This window comes from Schistocerca serialis, chromosome 8, assembly GCF_023864345.2.
Source record: "Schistocerca serialis cubense isolate TAMUIC-IGC-003099 chromosome 8, iqSchSeri2.2, whole genome shotgun sequence".
NCBI classification, from domain to species: domain Eukaryota; kingdom Metazoa; phylum Arthropoda; class Insecta; order Orthoptera; family Acrididae; genus Schistocerca; species Schistocerca serialis.
The window spans coordinates 95,406,437-95,424,411 of record NC_064645.1 but is presented as its reverse complement, the minus strand read 5'-3'; the positions used below and the strand labels follow the sequence as shown (position 1 = coordinate 95,424,411).

The window sequence follows — 17,975 nt, the reverse complement described above, 5'->3', positions numbered from 1 at the left end:
ACTTACCAACAGCTATCTGTCTATTTTGAAAAATTAGGAATAATTAGTGAATCTCAGTATGGTTTTAGGAAAAAGTTGTCTACTGTGGATGCTATAGACTTTGTAGTCAAATACTTACATCAAGTGTTTGAGGATAAGGGCTATGCTCAACTCACATTTTGTGATCCAAGCAAAGCTTTTGACTGTGTAAAGCATAAGCCACTCCTATAAAAACTGGAATTCTATGGCATTAGAAATAACAGCCTTAAATTAATAAAATCATATCTTCAGAATTGTAAGCAAGTTGTTTGTGTAGGGAGAGAAATGTCGAGTATAGAGCAAGTCAAGGTAGGTGTTCCGCAGGGATCTGTGCTGGGCCCCTTTTTGTTCCTGATAATGATAAATGATCTGCCGTCATTTATCAAGTCCACCACTGTGTTGTATGCAGATGATACAACATTTCTTCATGCTAGTGAGGATTTCAGCAGCCTTAAAACTTGTGCAGAAAAGACAATTGACCAAGCATCCTATTGGTTCAAGGCAAATGGATTCCTGCTGAATGAAAACAAAACACATCAGATGGTCTGTAGTCTTAGAGACAAGCTTCTGTCAGATGATCTAAGTTATGTCAAATTTTTGGGGGTATACATTGATGATAAATTATCTTGGGGTCAACATGTACAATATATTAGTGGTAAATTGTCAAGAGTTATTTACCTGTTAAGGCAACTTATGGATTGTGTTCCTGAAAAATATGTTAGAACATCCTATTTTTCATTCTTTCAAAGTATAATAACATATGGAATTATTTTGTGGGGGAACTCTAGCTGTGTACATGACATATTAATACTGCAAAAAAAGCTATTAGGATAATTACTGGTTCTGCATATAAGGCACACTGTAAACCATTGTTCTGTGAACGGAAAATCATGACTGTTATAAACTTGTACATATACTATGTTCTAATTTATACGAAGAAGAAATTACCAGAAACAAAAACCAGAGAAAATGTACACAGCCACAATACAAGAAGGAATAGGTGCCTCTATATTCCTTACCACAGATTGTCAAAGTCACTCAACAGCTACGAAATCATGGGGTACAAATTATTTAATAATCTTCCTCAAGCTGTTCAAAAATTACCTGAACAATTATTCAAACAAACAATTCATGACTGGCTAGTCCTCCACCCATTCTATGACATAAGAGAATTTATCAGCTGTAATATAATACTATAATGTTAACAAGAAACCTGTTGTTTCTTTCAAACTATTAATTGTATTTTAGTATGTATATGACATTGTCTATTGCTGTAATGGCCGAATGACAATAAAATTATTATTATTATTATTATTATTATTATTAGTAGTAGTAGTAGTAGTACAGTACTCTTTAAAAAATTTGACTGTTTCTGAGTCATTATTCTCTCTTGCTATTAGATACATTTCCTTTTTATGGTTGCAAGACATTTCTATCCCTTTAGTAAGCCATGGTTTTTTACATGGTTTGTTACAATTACATTTCACTGTTTTCTTAGGGAAACTGGTTTTAAAAACACCCACAAAAATATTATGAAATAAGTTACATTTTAAATTAACATCAGGTTACTGGTACACCTCACCTCCATCTAACTGCTGCAACTTTCCCTAAAACTTGCATAGTTAAACCATTAATTGAATTCACCATTTTGGAGAACTGTATTGCATTACTGTAGGAACTGTGTCATATATGTTTATTTGATTACATCTATGTTAATCTATGATTTTATTATCTATCAGTGTGCTGCTCTCCTGTACAACCCAAGTAGCAAAATCAATAACTGATGTCAAATGAACTGTAGATTAAAACTGAAGAAACTGCAAAAAGGTGGGAATTTAAAGAGATGGGACCTGGATAACCTGATTAAACCTGAGGTTGTACAGAGTTCCAGGGAGAGAATAAGGAAACAATTGACAAGAATGGGGGAAAGAAATACAGTAGAAGAGGAATGGGTACCTTTGAGGGATGAAGTAGTGAAGGCAGCAGAGGATCAAGTAGGTAAAAAGATGAGGGCTAGTAGAAATCCATGGGTAACAGAAGAGATACTGAATTTAATTGATGAAAGGAGAAAATACAAACATGCCGTAAATGAAGCAGGCAAAAAGGAATACAAATGTCTCAAAAATGAGATCAACAGGAAGTGCAAACTGGCTAAGCAGGGATGGCTAGAGGACAAATGTAAGGATGTAGAGGCTTATCTCATGAGGGGTAAAACAGATACTGCCTACAGGGAAATTAAAGAGACCTTTGGAGAAAAGAGAACCACTTGCATGAATATCAAGAGCTCAGATGGAAACCCAGTTCTAAGCAAAGAAGGGAAAGCAGAAAGATGGAAGGAGTATATAGAGGGTCTACACAGGGTGATGTTCTTGAGGACAATATTATGGAAATGGAAGAGGATGTAGATGAAGATGAAATGGGAGATACGATACTGCATGAAGAGTTCAACAGAGCACTGAAAGACCTAAGTCGAAACAAGGCCCCGGGAGTAGACAACATTCCATTAGAACTACTAATAGCCTCGGGAGAGCCAGTCCTGACAAAACTCTACCAGCTGGTGAGCAAGATGTATGAGACATGCGAAATACCCTCAGACTTCAAGAAGAATATAATAATTCCAATCCCAAAGAAAGCAGGTGCTGACAGATGTGAAAATTACCGAACTCTCAGTTTAATAAGTCACGGATGCAAAATACTAATGAGAATTCTTTACAGACGAATGGAAAAAGATGGTAGAAGCCGACCTCGGGGAAGATCAGTTTGGATTCCATACAAATATTGGAACACGTGAGGCAATACTGACCCTACAACTTGTCTTAGAAGCTAGATTAAGAAAAGGCAAACCTACATTTCTAGCATTTGTAGACTTAGAGAAAGCTTTTGACAATGTTGACTGGAATACTCTCTCTCAAATTCTGGTGTCAGAGGTAACATTCAGGGAGCGAAAGGCTATTTACAATTTGTACAGAAATTAGATGGCAGTTATAAGAATCGAGGGACATGAAAGGGAAGCAATGGTTGGGAAGGGAGTGAGACAGGGTTGTAGCCTCTCCCCGATCTTATTCAATCTGTATTTTGAGCAAGCAGTAAAGGAAACAAAAGAAAAATTTGGAGTAGGTATTAAAATCCATGGAGAAGAAATAAAAACTTTGAGGTTCTCCGGTGACATTGTAATTCTATCAGAGACAGCAAAGGACTTGGAAGAGCAGTTGAACAGAATGGACAGTGTCTTGAAAGGAGGATATAAGATGAACATCAACAAAAGCAAAACGAGGATAATGGAATGTGATCGAATTAAGTCGGGTGATGCTGAGGGAATTAGATTAGGAAATGAGACACTTGAAGTAGTAAAGGAGTTTTGCTATTTGGGGAGCAAAATAACTGAAGATGGTTGAAGTAGAAAGGATATAAAATGTAGACTGGCAATGGCAAGGAAAGCGTTTCTGAAGAAGAGAAATTTGTTAACATTGTATATAGATTTAAATATCAGGAAGTCGTTTCTAAAAGTATTTATAAGGAGTGTAGCCATGTATGGAAGTAAAACGTGGACGATAAATAGTTTGGACAAGAGGAGAATAGAAGATTTCGAAATGTGGTGCTACAGAATAATGCTGAAGATTAGATGGGTAGATCACATAATTAACGAGGAGGTGTTGAACAGAATTGGGGAGAAGAGGAGTTTGCAGCACAACTTGACTAGAAGAAGAGATCGGTTGGTAGGACATGTTACGAGGCATCAAGGGATCACCAATTTAGTATTGGAGGGCAGCGTGGAGGGTAAAAATCGTAGAGGGAGACCAAGAGATGAATACACTAAGCAGATGCAGAACGATGTAGGTTGCAGTAGTTACTGGGAGATGAAGAAGCTTTGCACAGGATAGAGTAGCATGGAGAGTTGCATCAAACCAGTCTCAGGACTGAAGACCACAACAACAACAACAACAACAACATGTCAAATTGCAAAAATGGAGTAATATTTCAAAATCCATTTCCCTATCAGACTCATTCAGAAAATCTGCACTGACACTCCCACAAATAATAATTTGCTTCCCTCTGTCTGACAGATAACACAAGGAATCAAAGTGTTTCAGAAACAATTGAAAATTTCTCAGTGTGGACTTATACACAGTTATAATTACAAAATCACCATTATTTAGTTTAATCTCACAGACACCTGCTTTTATATGTCGCTCTATAGACATTTTTTAGTTCCTAAATTTTTAACACTATGATAACTTTTAACATACCAGTGTATGTCAGTTCTTCCTTCTTGTATGCTGTTTCCACTTAAATGTGCTGAGAGCTTACATCCAATTACATTTACCTTTTCTGTATCTTTGACATATTGTTATTCTAAATATTCCTAAAACTTGGAAGACTCCTGTTACGCACTACATAATCAAAGTTTATCACACTTGTGTATTTTATGAAGTGCAGAATTTAGTCTATAAGAAATAGTTGCTGCCGCCCTTTACACCAGGCTGATAATTTAAAACGATCTGAGCACATCTTGTTAGATCTGTCACATTATCAGGTAAAGTCTTAAATTCCAAATAGTACTGTCCACTTTGTAAATTCAAGTGTACCACAATGTAACACGCCATTCACACTTACCTGAGGCAGTAGTGAGATTAATTCGCTGTCTGTGATCGTCTTCACATCAAAGACAGGTCGCACACTCTGCCTGCCAAGTACGGTGTGCTTCACGTGCGAGGCAAGCACTTAATCAGACACTGTACTGGAACCAATACCAGCCATACAGGCTCCGCTTGCCACAAGCACCACGGCCCGTACGTCGGACTCTGTGAAGTGGGGTGTCAGTTGCCTCATTTAACACTTCTCAGTGAGGCATCAGCATCATATGCTCACACACTGTGTGCCAACACAGACTCAAACCGCACGGAGTAAGGGCAGAGCATTCACTGACCAGTTCATGTACTGTTGTTCAAGGTCAGTATTCCGAGTGGCTACCGTGGTCTCTGCGAGAGCAGCTGCTATGTACCGAAATGTCCTTCTGTCAGACGAAAAATAGCTGCACTTATTAGGTTGTGTGAACTCAGAGAACCATCAATGTTGATGTTCTGGAAAAAAAAAGTCATCAGTTACATCAAGAGCCCTGTTGTGGTATCAGACGCCAAATGTGGCGTATTGACACCAAATGTAGTGGGAGGGTGCCAGGAGGTGCCATATTAAAACTCGGCGAGAACTTTCCAAATGATTTATTTGCTTCCACAATAGTGCTCCGTTCACGTCGGTCTGTGTCACTGGGCCCCTCAATGCTGAGGAAGCACCCCATCAGCCTGTGTAATGCAAGGCTGTGCCGTGCCAGCCTGTGTAATGCAAGGCTGTGCTGTGCCAGCCTTGTATGCCAGCTTCAGAATTCCAGTTACGTCAGGATGGCTGCGCCAGCAGCCGACTCAGTGCTGCTCAGTGTGAGCTGCGATGCTCCGCCGGGAGCCATAGGCCCGCCCCGCTGCTGCTTCTTCCAAGTCCGCCAGTTCGCATCACATGTGAGTAACACTTGGGTTGGCCAGTGGCCCTCTGCCGCCTGTGACTTCAGCCATAGAAACTGCTGTGTGCGCCCTCTCTGGCAGTTCTACGCCCCTGTGGCCTCTATTTGCCTTCGCAATTGCTGGTATGCGTAACTCACTGCAATCCAGCCCGCTCCTGGCTGTAACTCGCGCTCCGAATATCGCGGAAAACTAACTTTCCCTATCCTATACAGTGGTGCCGCTACAGCCTATACATTCAGTGCGACACGAATTATTTGACGGATCTTTATCCAACAAATTAAGCTGATCAAAAGACTCAGGGGAACGTGCATAGCAACGTCTGGTGCGTCAAGTTTATCTTGATTCAGCCGGTACCCTGGCTCAATGAAGTACACAGTAGTGTGTGGTATGGGACAAACACTTGTCAAATTACTCTATATATTGAGTTTTTATCCTTGGCTTGCCGATGTATCATTCATATCATCCCTCACATAGCTTGCAATATTTTAGAAAGGCTACTTGTATAGGTGGTATAGGAGACATATAATAACCTTTAGTCAAGATCTGAAAATGGTAACTGGTGACAGACTGTAAAGGTTGCTTACAAGCGATTTTGGCTAAAAACTTCTCACAAGTAATCATTATAGATCGCCCCTTAAACAAATGAGTTACACTTTTGTAAATAGCTTTTCATTTAACAGCAGCTTTGAGTTAATAATAGACATTAAGGATTTACCAGTACCAGTTAGAGCAACATTTGCCCTCTTTGACTCAGTAAACCTCTACACAGATATTCCCTGGACAGACGCTTTCTCAATAAGGCAAAAGTATTTAATCAAATACAAAAATCTAACGAATGTAGAAATTAATCAACTCATGATGTTGCTTGAATTGTCCTCTCACATAACTATTTTTCAATCAACTGCAAGATCTACATACGAAACAACGGTATACCGATAAGTAGCAACCTTGCAGGTTTGCTTGCTGACATATTTAAACATAGCTATGTGTCTATTGCTTGTACCTTTTCCCGCGGTTGCGCAGGATCAGAACGGTTAATTGGATTTGGCAAGGATAGTTTAAGGGGTGGCTGGATGCCCTTCCTACCACCACCCCATACTCCCCGGGATTGAATGAGTGTACCTCAACTGTCTGTGACTAGTGTTATCCATTGAAAAATGCGAATGTGTTCAGATGTCTGCAAACTTTGTAACTGAGGCAGGACGTGGGGACCAGCCCGATATTCACCTGTGTAATGTGGGAAACTGCATAAAAACCACATCCACACTGGCTGGCACACTGGCCGTCGTCGTTAATCTACCGGGCAGATTCGATCCGGGGCCGGAGCACCTACCCGAGTCCAGGAAGCAGCACCTTTGCACTCTCGGCTAACCTGGCAAGTACTGACATATTTATACAGAGGCTTGAACAAGAATTCTTCTTAACTGGTCCACAATTTACAGACAGAATTACATGTTATAAAACATATGTCGATGACACAATAATAATTTTCAACGGTCCGAAAGAAGAACTAAATAACCTAGCAGATGAAATGAATAACATGCACCCAAATGTTAAATCGGGTTCGATTCCCGGCTGGGTCAGAGATTTTCTCCGCTTAGGGACTGGGTGCCTTGTTGTCCTTATCAGCATCATTTCATCCCCATCGAGACGCAAGTCACCGATGTGGCGACATCTCGAAAGACCTGCACCAGGCGAACGGTCTACCCGACGGGAGGCCCCAGCCACACGGTCTTTCAATGTTAAATTAATAACTGAACATCAGACAACTTCAAGAATTAATTTCATTGATAGGACTATTTCCAGTCACAATAACAAGCCTTCTTTCCAAATATGTACAAAATCCACTACCACCGATATTGCCATTAACAATACCTCGTGCCACCGAAACCAATGTAAAATTGCTTTCTTCAGCTCATTTGTAAACCATATGCTCCACGTCCCTATCTGTGAAGTAGATGTATGTATCGAAATTGACGTATTTAAATCCATAGCACAAAATAATGGGTATAACACCTGTCTCATAAACACCTTAGTTGAAAGCATCCAAAGTAAACTTAAGCAACCATCATCATCATTACAACATAAGAAAGAAATGGTAAAATTTGTCAGTCTTCCACTCTTTGGCAAAATGACGTACAGACTTGCAAATACATTCAGACCACTTAACATAAAAATATCCTTCTACACAGACAATAAATTACAGAACAAAGCTGTTCACAACAATAAATCAACTGAAAAGTATTATCAAAAGTCCGGCAAATACGAAGTTACATGTTCTTGCTTCTACATAGGACAAACAGATTGAAATTTGTCAACCTGTTACAAAGGATATATGAATTCCCTTCGACTTAAAACTTACGTGAATCCAGCTTTACATCATACACTGCTCATCATGAAAACTCTGTTGGTGATATCAACTACAATCTTTCTGCTCTACAGATTGTTGGAAAACAGTTACAGATGGATCTCCTAGAACAATTAGAGACTTACATTCACAAGCTAAAATCGCTTCAAAAAGTCGTTAACGAACAAACTGAATCAATACGGTGTTTTTCTTCCAGAGTTTGCAGGGCATGGTGGCACCAAAACACAAAGAAAGACAATAATAAGACATATTCATCCTCCTGCATACATAATATTCTCTCGATCTTGTAACGACAATGGCATTCTGTAGCTCATTCATTATTTGATTACATAGTAAACATTTCACTCTCTTAATCGTGTAATCATGCAACGAGTATGAAATGCTGTAACTCATTCACTCTTTATTTACATAGTAAGTAGTTCACTCTATTTATTTATCCTATGTGTCCTTTCTTAATCTGTAGTACTTATATACTGCCAATATAAGAACACACCTGCAGCTAGCAAGATTCATTTAATTATATTACCTTACTTGTATATATTAATTTTGTAAAAAAATGCATCTCAGGCCAAAGATCATGATGTAACAAAGTCTTATATCTATTGTACACATATTCTTTGTATTTATATCCAGTGTTTACATTTTATGAATAAAAGTGAAACCAAGTGCAGCTAAATACTTTGTATATATGTTTTTACGTCTAAAGCTAAAAATGTACATTGTGGGAGTGAATTTGCTATGGATAGCACGATGCAGTGCACTGTAAGCACCCAAAAGTAACAACATTTCCGTTTCGTAAACGGCTTCGTCACCGATTACTAAATTTTGTTCATTTGCGCGAGCCCCATCACGACAGCGTCTAACATTAAGTTACGCTTATCCAGATAAATAATGTTCCTGTAACACTTACCTCTGACCACGAGCCTGCTGTGACTAGAAAACTAGATAATGGTACAATAAATCATACCTAGAATCCATAAAAGCAACTGGTTGCATATTTATACGAAGATAAATCGCCAAATTTAAGGCACAGTTACAGTTTGTGTCGCATAGTGGGCATACTAAATTATTATTATTATTTTTCTTTTTACGATCGCAACAAGCAAGCGGATCATTCATGCACGCTCAGCCTGAACGGGGCTTGTCGCTCCTAGCCATTCACCAGTGGGAGCCTAAGTTACCATAGTCCCGGCTAATCTGCACGCGATACACTCTTATTCAGAGAAAACAGAACACATTGAACGACTAGAGATAGGACGTCCATGTTCACAGCATATGTACATTAGTATGTTCCGCAGAAATGATTACCATTTGAACCATGTCGGCCCGGGGGTTCACAGTCAACATGGATATCGCTGCGTAACACCACTTGCCTGTGAAATGTGCCTGCGGCTCTAGTTGTCACTATAAAGCGTAGGTAATGGACCAGTGTGACTTGAGCAGACGTGCAGGATGCCGCGCAGACGTATGCGAGATCCGCATCGTCAAAACAGTGATTTTGAAAGAGGGCACATTATTGGCATGAAAGAATGTGGAAGATCTATCCCGGAAATTGCTGCTTTTGTGAGTCGAAGGGTTTCGGCAGCGCAACGGGCGAGATAGGTCGGTCGCACCACCCAGACCTCGCCCCTAAAAGATCGACACCTCTCCCGAATGACATTGCCGGACAGATCTGCGTCCTTAACAGCTTTGGCGCAACAGTGGAACTGTGTAACACGTCGTACACTATCAGGGGCGACAGTCCGTCGCCGTTTATTACGGCTTGGCTTCCGTGCGCGACGTCCACATGAGGCCTATCTCTGACGAATGTGCAGAAACATGCTGGACGGCAATGGTGCGTGGAATGACGTTACTGGGGACGGGAACGGCATCAAATACAGGTTCTGTTTGTTTGAAAATGATGACCGCATTTTGGTTCGTCGCAGACAGGGGTAGCGGTATCACAATGATTGCACCCGCGCAAGACGCAGCGCCAGTTCACGGTCTTATGGTGTGTGGTGCTATGGGGTCAACCAAAAATCACAGTTGGTGCGTGTCCACAGCACTGTGAGAAGTGTGAACTACGTGAATGGCATCCTGCGACCCACAGCCATACCCTTTCTGCACAACACCCCAGACGCAATTTTTCAGCAAGACAATGCACAATCACATGCTGCTGCAAGAACATGTGCCCTCTTGGTGTCCCAAAATGTCAACCTTTTCCCCTGGCCCGGCAGATCACCAGACTTGTCGCCAATCGAACATGCGTGGAGTACGGTGACACGACAGGTGCAGCACTGTGACCCAGTGCCAGGCATTACAGGTGAGCTTTGGAACCAGGTGAGAGCGGCATGGATGGCTATACCACAGGATGCCATCACGCTTGGAACAAGTCATCAGGGCCGATGATGGGCCCTGTGCCTACTAGGCAATACGACAAATGCTAATCATTTCTGCAGAACATACTAATGTACACGTCCTATCTCTAAACATTCAAGATGTTCTGTTAATTCTGAACATGAGTGCATTTGTTAACTGTATAAACAAACCTTCCTCGTACATCCGTCTATCTATTAATAAAAACCGTATCAAAATCCCTACGGTAATTCCTGAGAGTAGCCCAGCCATACAGACAGAGGACTTCAACTGATATGAGTGCAGGTAGGGAGGAAACGATAACAGTAGCCGAAGCACCGATCTTTGAGGAACACATGAACTGCAGCAACAACCTTGATAAAATTTATGTACGATTTATTCTCAGTTGGCCAATATCTATACAGCTAAGGGAGTTTCTGGAATCATCGGTTGGTTTCGAAATTTATGTGACAGTTTTTCTGCTGCACCTAAACAGGTAGGCATTAATGCCTGCTCGAAGTTTTTCAGCCAGAGCTGTGCAACAGGGCACATTGTAGAACAGACTGCTTTCTGATCGATGTCTTATGATTACCAGATAGTTCTCACTTGTCAGAGCCTCCTTTACTGAGTTAAACAGACATCCACACAAGTTCCGTTACTACGATATGATACCAGGATTTTACGGTTGCTTTTCCCATGCCACCGCTGATCACAAATACAGTATATAGTTTATTGTCATGACCACTGGAGGACCTAAGTAAGACTCCTGGACTAACGTTACTCTCACAGAATTGTTGAGATCATTCAAATGGTTCAAATGGGTCTGAGCACTATGGGACTTAACATCTGAGGTCATCAGTCCTGCAAGCCGGCCGCTGTGACCGTGCGGTTCCAGGCGCTTCAGTCTGGAACCGCGCGACCGCTACGGTCGCAGGTTCGAATCATACCTCGGGCATGGATGTGTGTGATGTCCTTAGGTTACTTAAGTTTAATTAGTTCTAAGTTCTAGGGGACTGATGACCTCAGATGTTAATTCCCATAGTGCTCAGAGCCATTTGAATCAGTCATCAGTCCCCTAGAACTTAGTACTACTTAAACCTAGCTAACCTAAGGACAGCACATACATCCATGCCCGAGGCAGGATTCGAACCTGCGACCGTAGCAGTCCCGCGGTTCCGGACGGAAGCGCCTAGAACCGCTCGGCCACAGCGGCCGGCGTTGAGATCATTGAGATAGTCAGCCAAGACAAAATTACACGTAGGGAAGAGACATCGCAACACCAAGAAGGAGTTGTGGGACATAGACGAAAGTTGGCAGGCGTATTTCTACATCCAGAATGAGAAGTTTCATATCAGCGCACACTCCGCTGCAGAGTGAAAATCTCATTCTGGAAGCATCCCCAGGCTGTGGCTAAGCCATGTCTCCACAGTATCCTTTCTTTCAGGAGCGCTAGTTCTGCAAGGTTCGCAGGAGAGCTTCTGTAAAGTTTGGAAGGTAGGCGACGAGATACTGGCAGAAGTAAAGCTGTGAGGATCGGGCGTGGGTCGTGCTTTGGTAGCTCAGATGGTAGAGCACTTGCGCGCGAAAGGCAAAGGTCCCGAGTTCGAGTCTCGGTCGGGCACACAGTTTTAATCTGCCAGGGAGTTTCGTATTTCTACATCTTAAAGACGATGTCTGTTCAAATTTCGCGTCAGCCGCGTAAGAGTGGCGCTAGTAACGCCGCTATGAAGATGCAAATCAGGTTGGCTTTAAATAAACGCTGTATCGATCCCGAGCATTAGTTACCCTTGAGGCAGGACGTGGTGAGTTGATGTTAGTCAAGAATGCCTTCAAAGTGCCGGAGACGCCATTATGAGCACCTCGCTGAGTTTGAACGAGGAAGTGTAATAGGCCTACGAGAAGCTGGTTTTTCCTTCTGCGATATTGCAGAAAGTCTTGGCAGGAATGTTGCCACTGTACTTCAGTGATGGCAGCAGTGTTCACGAAAATTCACGGTTGCAAGAAGCCGGGTTCTGGATGGCCCTGCCGAGAGGGAAGACCATCGTATTCGGCTTATGGCTCTGGCATCTACTGCAGTAATTTGAACTGCATTTGGCACCACAGTGATACAACGAACTGTTACAAATTGCTACTTCTGGGACAGCTCCGAGCCAGGTACCCTGTAGCGTACATTCGAGTGACCCAAAACGACCGCCTTTTGCGAGTTCAGTGGTCCGAAACGAGAGCTCATTGGAGGGCAGGGTGGAGGTCTGTTGTATTTTCTGATGAAAGCTGGCTATGCCGTGGTGCCAGCGATGGCTGTGTGTTGGTTAGAAGGAGGCTAGCTGAGGACCTGCAGTCAACCTGTCGGTGTGCTAGACACCCTGGATCTACACCCGGAGTTATGGTCTGGGATATGATTTCATATGGTCTGGGATATGACTCTCGTGGCTATCCTACGCATCCTGATTGCAAATTTGTAGGTCAATCTGGTGATTAGATCTGTTGCGCTACCATTCATGAACAGCATTCCAGGTGGCCTTTTCCAACAGGATAACGCGCGCCTACATACCGCTTTTGTAACCGAACATGCTACAGAGTATCGACATGTTGTCTTTCCTTGCTCGATCACCAAATCTGTTTCTAACAGAGCACATATGGGATATCATTGGACATCAACTCCAACGTAATTCACAAACAGCGTTAACCGTCCCTGTATGGACCGATCAAGTGGAACAGGCTTGGAACTCCGTCGCACAAACTGACATCTGGCCCCTGTACAAGATAATGCATGCACGTTCGCATGCTTTCATTCAACATTCTGGCAGTTACACCGGTTAGTAATGTAACAGCATTTGACATTTGCAATGTCTTATCTCGCGCTTTCGTTAACCTGTGATCTTGCAATGTTGATCACTTAAATATGTTACTTAGACAAATGTATTCCCGAAATTTCTCTGCTGTACATTAATTTTTTTTGGTGTTGCGACTTTTTTCCGTCCATGTAGTTCACCTGTAGTGGAATGTATACGTGACGGGAGAAATATACTCAGGCTTAAGAAGAATGCAATAATTCCAATTCCAAATAAGGCAGTGCTGATCAAGTATGAGAACTACTGAACCACCAGTGTGCCAAGTCACGGTTGCAAAACATTGACACGAATTATTTACAGGAGAATGGAAGAACTGGTAGAAGCCGATCACACGGAAGATCACTTTGGATTCTGGAGAAATGTAGGAACACAGGAGTCTATACTGAACTACGACTAATCCTAGAAGATGTGTTAGTTAGTTACTTACATCTCCCATAACTAATTTCAACGGTTCTTTTACTAAAATGATGTGGAACGAGTCAGTTTACGGAATATGTATACATGATTAATATTAACAATAATGTACGCGTTATTTTGTTAGTCCTAATCATGCAACTATACTATTTTTTAAGCAAGGAAAATCCACTTTTATATCATTCGCAGATTTAGCCAGAGGTTTTGACAATATTGACTGGAATACATTCTTTGGAATTCTGAAGACAGGAGAGAGAAATACAGGGAGCAACAAGTTATTTATAACTCGTAAGAATCCAGAGTGAAAGAAGGAAACGGAAGCAGTGATTCAGAAGCGAGTGAGACAGTATTGTAGTCTACCCCAACGTTCTTGATTCTGTAGACTGAACAAGCTGAGAAGTGACCCAGAGGATGACGCAGGGGACATTTGGAATGGGAATTAAAGTTCAGAGACAAAGAGACAAGAAATAAAAATTTTGTAGTTTTCTGACGAGACTCTAATTGTGTCAGACACGACATACGATTTGGAAGAGCAATCGAACGGGATGGATAGGACCTTGAAAGAGGATGTAAGGTAAACATCACCTAAAGAAAAAAAAAGTAATTGACTCGGCGATGATGAGGGAATTAGATCAGGAAATGAGATGGAAAGACCTGGATGAGTTTTGCTGTTTGGACAACAAAATAACTGACGATGGCTGAAGTAGAGAGGATATGAAATGTAGACTAGCATTAGAGGGAAAATACTCCTGTAAAAGAGGAATTTTTTAACAGGAAGGTATTTGTTTGGATTGTAGCCTACGGAAGTGAAACGTGGACGATAAATAATTCAGACAAGAAGAGTTGTTGATATGTGGTACTAAAAAAGAAAGCTGAAGATAATATAGGTATAACGGGCACACAAATGAAAACGATACAGATGGGAAAAAGTAAGCAAACTGTTTATTATTTCAAAAGTAATCGCCGTAAGTGTTAATACTTCAATCCCTCCGTGAGACAAGCTTATTCATCTCTGAATAATTATTGCGACCTACAAACATTTGAACAAACTCTCTGCGTTCGTGCCTAATACTCCCCCTACTGTTCTTGCCGTCTATGGTTCCCTGCGTTACCAAACTGACGAATCCTTGATGCCTCAGGGTGTGTCCAGTCAACTGATCTCGTCATTTAGGCAAGTTCTGCCGTATGTATTTACTTCCAGATTTGTTTTAACACACCCTAGTTATTCTGTCTGTAACGGCAATCACATGAGAATGAGAAAAATGGAAAAACTAAGCAAACTGCTTATTATTTCGAACACTTTAATACAGTTTTAACACATTTATCCTACTGTGAACAAGGCGGCCCATGCCTTTACGGAAAAATGTGTAACATTGCCTACGAAAGAGTGATTGTACTCAGGCATCCGGCTCTTCGTCCGAAGCAAATCTAGGGCCACGAATGTCCTTTTACGTAGATCCACCCCAAAAACATGGAAAATGCATGTCGAGAGATAGGAACTGTGTGGAATAGTGAAAACAGCACCATTCTGTAGTAGTATAATGCCTACCCACGTTTTGACAAGGTTGTTTTGACTACGTTGGGGATGAGTCGCTGGGAAGCCTTTACACATCAACCGCACAGCTCCGACCTCTCCCAATGAGACATATATTTTTGCGGCCCTGAGAAAAGACCTTCGTGGTCTTAGATCCGCTTGGGACGAAGAGCGGCACACCTGGATACTATCTGGGTTCCGTAGGCAACTGAAAACATTTTGTCATGAAGGCAATGGCCATCTTGTCTCGCTGTGGGATAAGTGCATTGAACAGTATTAAAACGTTTGAAATATTAAATTGGTTTTTCCATGTCTCTCTTTGATTTATCTATTGCTTCACAGACAGAACAACTAGAAGGTATTAAATCACATTGAGAAGTAAATATATACGACATTGCATTGCACGGGAGTGCAAACGCGACCTCCCAATCTTTTATTCGCCATGACGAATCTCGAGCTGTGACGTCACCTGGCAGCTACTGCAGTTTGTTTACAACGGTGTCGCTCAGTGTTTCTATCGAAGGCGTGCAAGTGAGTTCGTGTTACACGTTAGTTTGTGTGTAATTCTTGTCCTGCCAAGTTTTCAGTTGGAAAGGAATTGTTCCGTGAGTCTTGTAACTTCGTTCTTGGAATTATGTCTACAAATACGTCGTATTGTGCAGTTGCTGAATGTAGTAATAGTGGACGTAAGACTGAAGGCGTAATTTATCATCGTTTTCCAAAAAAAATGTTGAACTACAGCGTAAGGGGATTGCTCGTTGGAAACGAGAGTACAAAATTAATGTTAATAATGCAAGAGTTTGTTCTGAACATTTTTGTGAAAGCGATTACAAACGAGACTTGCAGAATGAATTGTTAGGTCTACCTACACGGAAACTGCTACAGGATAATGCTGTTCCGTTTCTAAAAATACCAAACTGGCACAGAAATGTATTCGAAGTTCCAGGTCCCAGCCCCGCGAATGTTACCGGTAGTGTTCTAACAGAGAGAGAACGTCGCTGTGACACTAGAACAGTAAAAAGGAGAGCTCTCTCAAAATTGAAAACTTTATCTCCCAAGAAAAGTAAGCTGGACAAATCCAGCAACACAGACGTTTTTACTGATCCGCTAATTTCACTTAAAGACCAGGAAATTCAAGCACTGAAGAAAGAATTGGTTAGTTTGAAGATTAAAAATGTTCGACTGGAACAAAGAATTAAGTCCATGAAAGAAGTTATAAAGCAAGCTACATCTATAAAACGTAATGTGTCTCACACTAAGAACCACAAATGTGTATGCTCGGATGTGAGAAGTGCACTTTCTCAGTGTCTCACACCAGGACAAATTCGTTGTCTGTTAAAGAAGAGGAAGCAAGTAAAGTGGTGCTCAGAGGACATTGCAAATGCTCTCACATTGAGAGCTTTGTCTCCTAAAGCATATGTCTACCTGAGGAGGAAGAATTATCCTTTTCCCTGCAGGTCAACACTCCAGACATGGCCGAAACAGTTCAAGTGCCAACCAGATATTTTGAAACCAGTTTTGGAGTTAATTAAAGGTAGGTCAGAAATGTTCACATCATTAGAGGCTATTGGTGTCCTAAGCTTCGACGAGATGAGCATTGACCGTCGTGTGACTTACGATTCGTCCGACGATGTAGTACTCGGACCACACAACAATGTCCAAGTCGTCATGGTTCGCAGCTTGTTCTCACACATCAACCGCACAGCTCCGACCTCTCCCAATGAGACATATATTTTTGCGGCCCTGAGGAAAGACCTTCGTGGTCTTAGATCCGCTTGGGACGAAGAGCGGCACGCCTGGATACTATCTGGCTTCCGTAGGCAACTGAAAACATTTTGCCATGAAGGCACTGGCCATCTTGTCTCACAGTGGGATACGTGTATTGAACAGTATTAAAACGTTTGAAATATGAAATTATATACTTGGTTTTTCCATATGTCTCTTTGATTTATCTATTGCTTCATAGACAGAACAACTAGAAGGTATTAAATCACAATGGGAAGTAAATATATACGACATTGCATTGCTTGTATTGTACCTTCGGACAGGCACTGCTGCGACAACAAGCGTTATGAAATAAATTAAGTTTATTCACAGTTGCGAACATGAAAAACCATCAGCTGACAAAAGGAACGACAAAAATGAAAATTTGTGTCGGACCGAGCCTCGAACCCGAATGCCCCGCTTTACGCGAGCGGTCGTCTTAACTGCCAGACCCGAATTTCCCCACATGTCGTCGTTCTTGCGTTACAACCCGTATGTATGCATGTCCGAAAGAACATTACATCGTACTTTTAACAATACTGGCACTGCAACATCATATTTATCCGAGAATACCAGGCAGCGACTTTCAATTAAAATGTCTTTCCCTGCAAGAGAATTACACAACACGTGTGCGAGAGGACAGGTTGTGACGCAGGAACGACGACATGTGGAAGTTTGGGTCGGGCCGTGAACCGCGCACGGATAGCCAAAGCCGTTAAGACGACCACTCACGAAATGCGAAAAAGCCGGTTTCGACTCCTGTACAAATACTCATTGTCGTCATTCCCTTATACAGTTTATGGTGGTGGTTGTGCGTATTTGCAACTCCGAATATATTTCATTTAAGTGAGTATATGGAGGAACTTGATTAAATGAAGGGACCATTAGATAGTACACACCCTCAGGTATTAAAGAATCGTCAATTTGGTAATGCAGATAATCACAGAGGCTTAAAACTGTAGACGGAGTCTTAGGCATGAAAGCAGTGAGCAGGTTGAAATGGATGTACGTTGCAGTGGATTACTCAGAGATGTAACGGCTTTCCCAGAATGGACTGGTGTGCAGAGCTTCGTCACACCTGTCTTCGGACTGAAGGCCAAAACAACAACGACATCCTGTTGCATACGACCCTTGCTACAAAATGTCATCCTAACCTTACAACTGATTTTTGGACTGGA

At 41.7% G+C, this 17,975-nt stretch overlaps 1 protein-coding gene across 1 annotated transcript in view; it reads left to right on the top strand.

Moving 5' to 3' along the window:
- The window catches only part of LOC126416509 (uncharacterized), a 563,150-nt gene that overhangs the window by 507,277 nt on the left and 37,898 nt on the right, over positions 1-17,975 (top strand). The gene's annotated exons all lie outside the window — the stretch shown is intronic.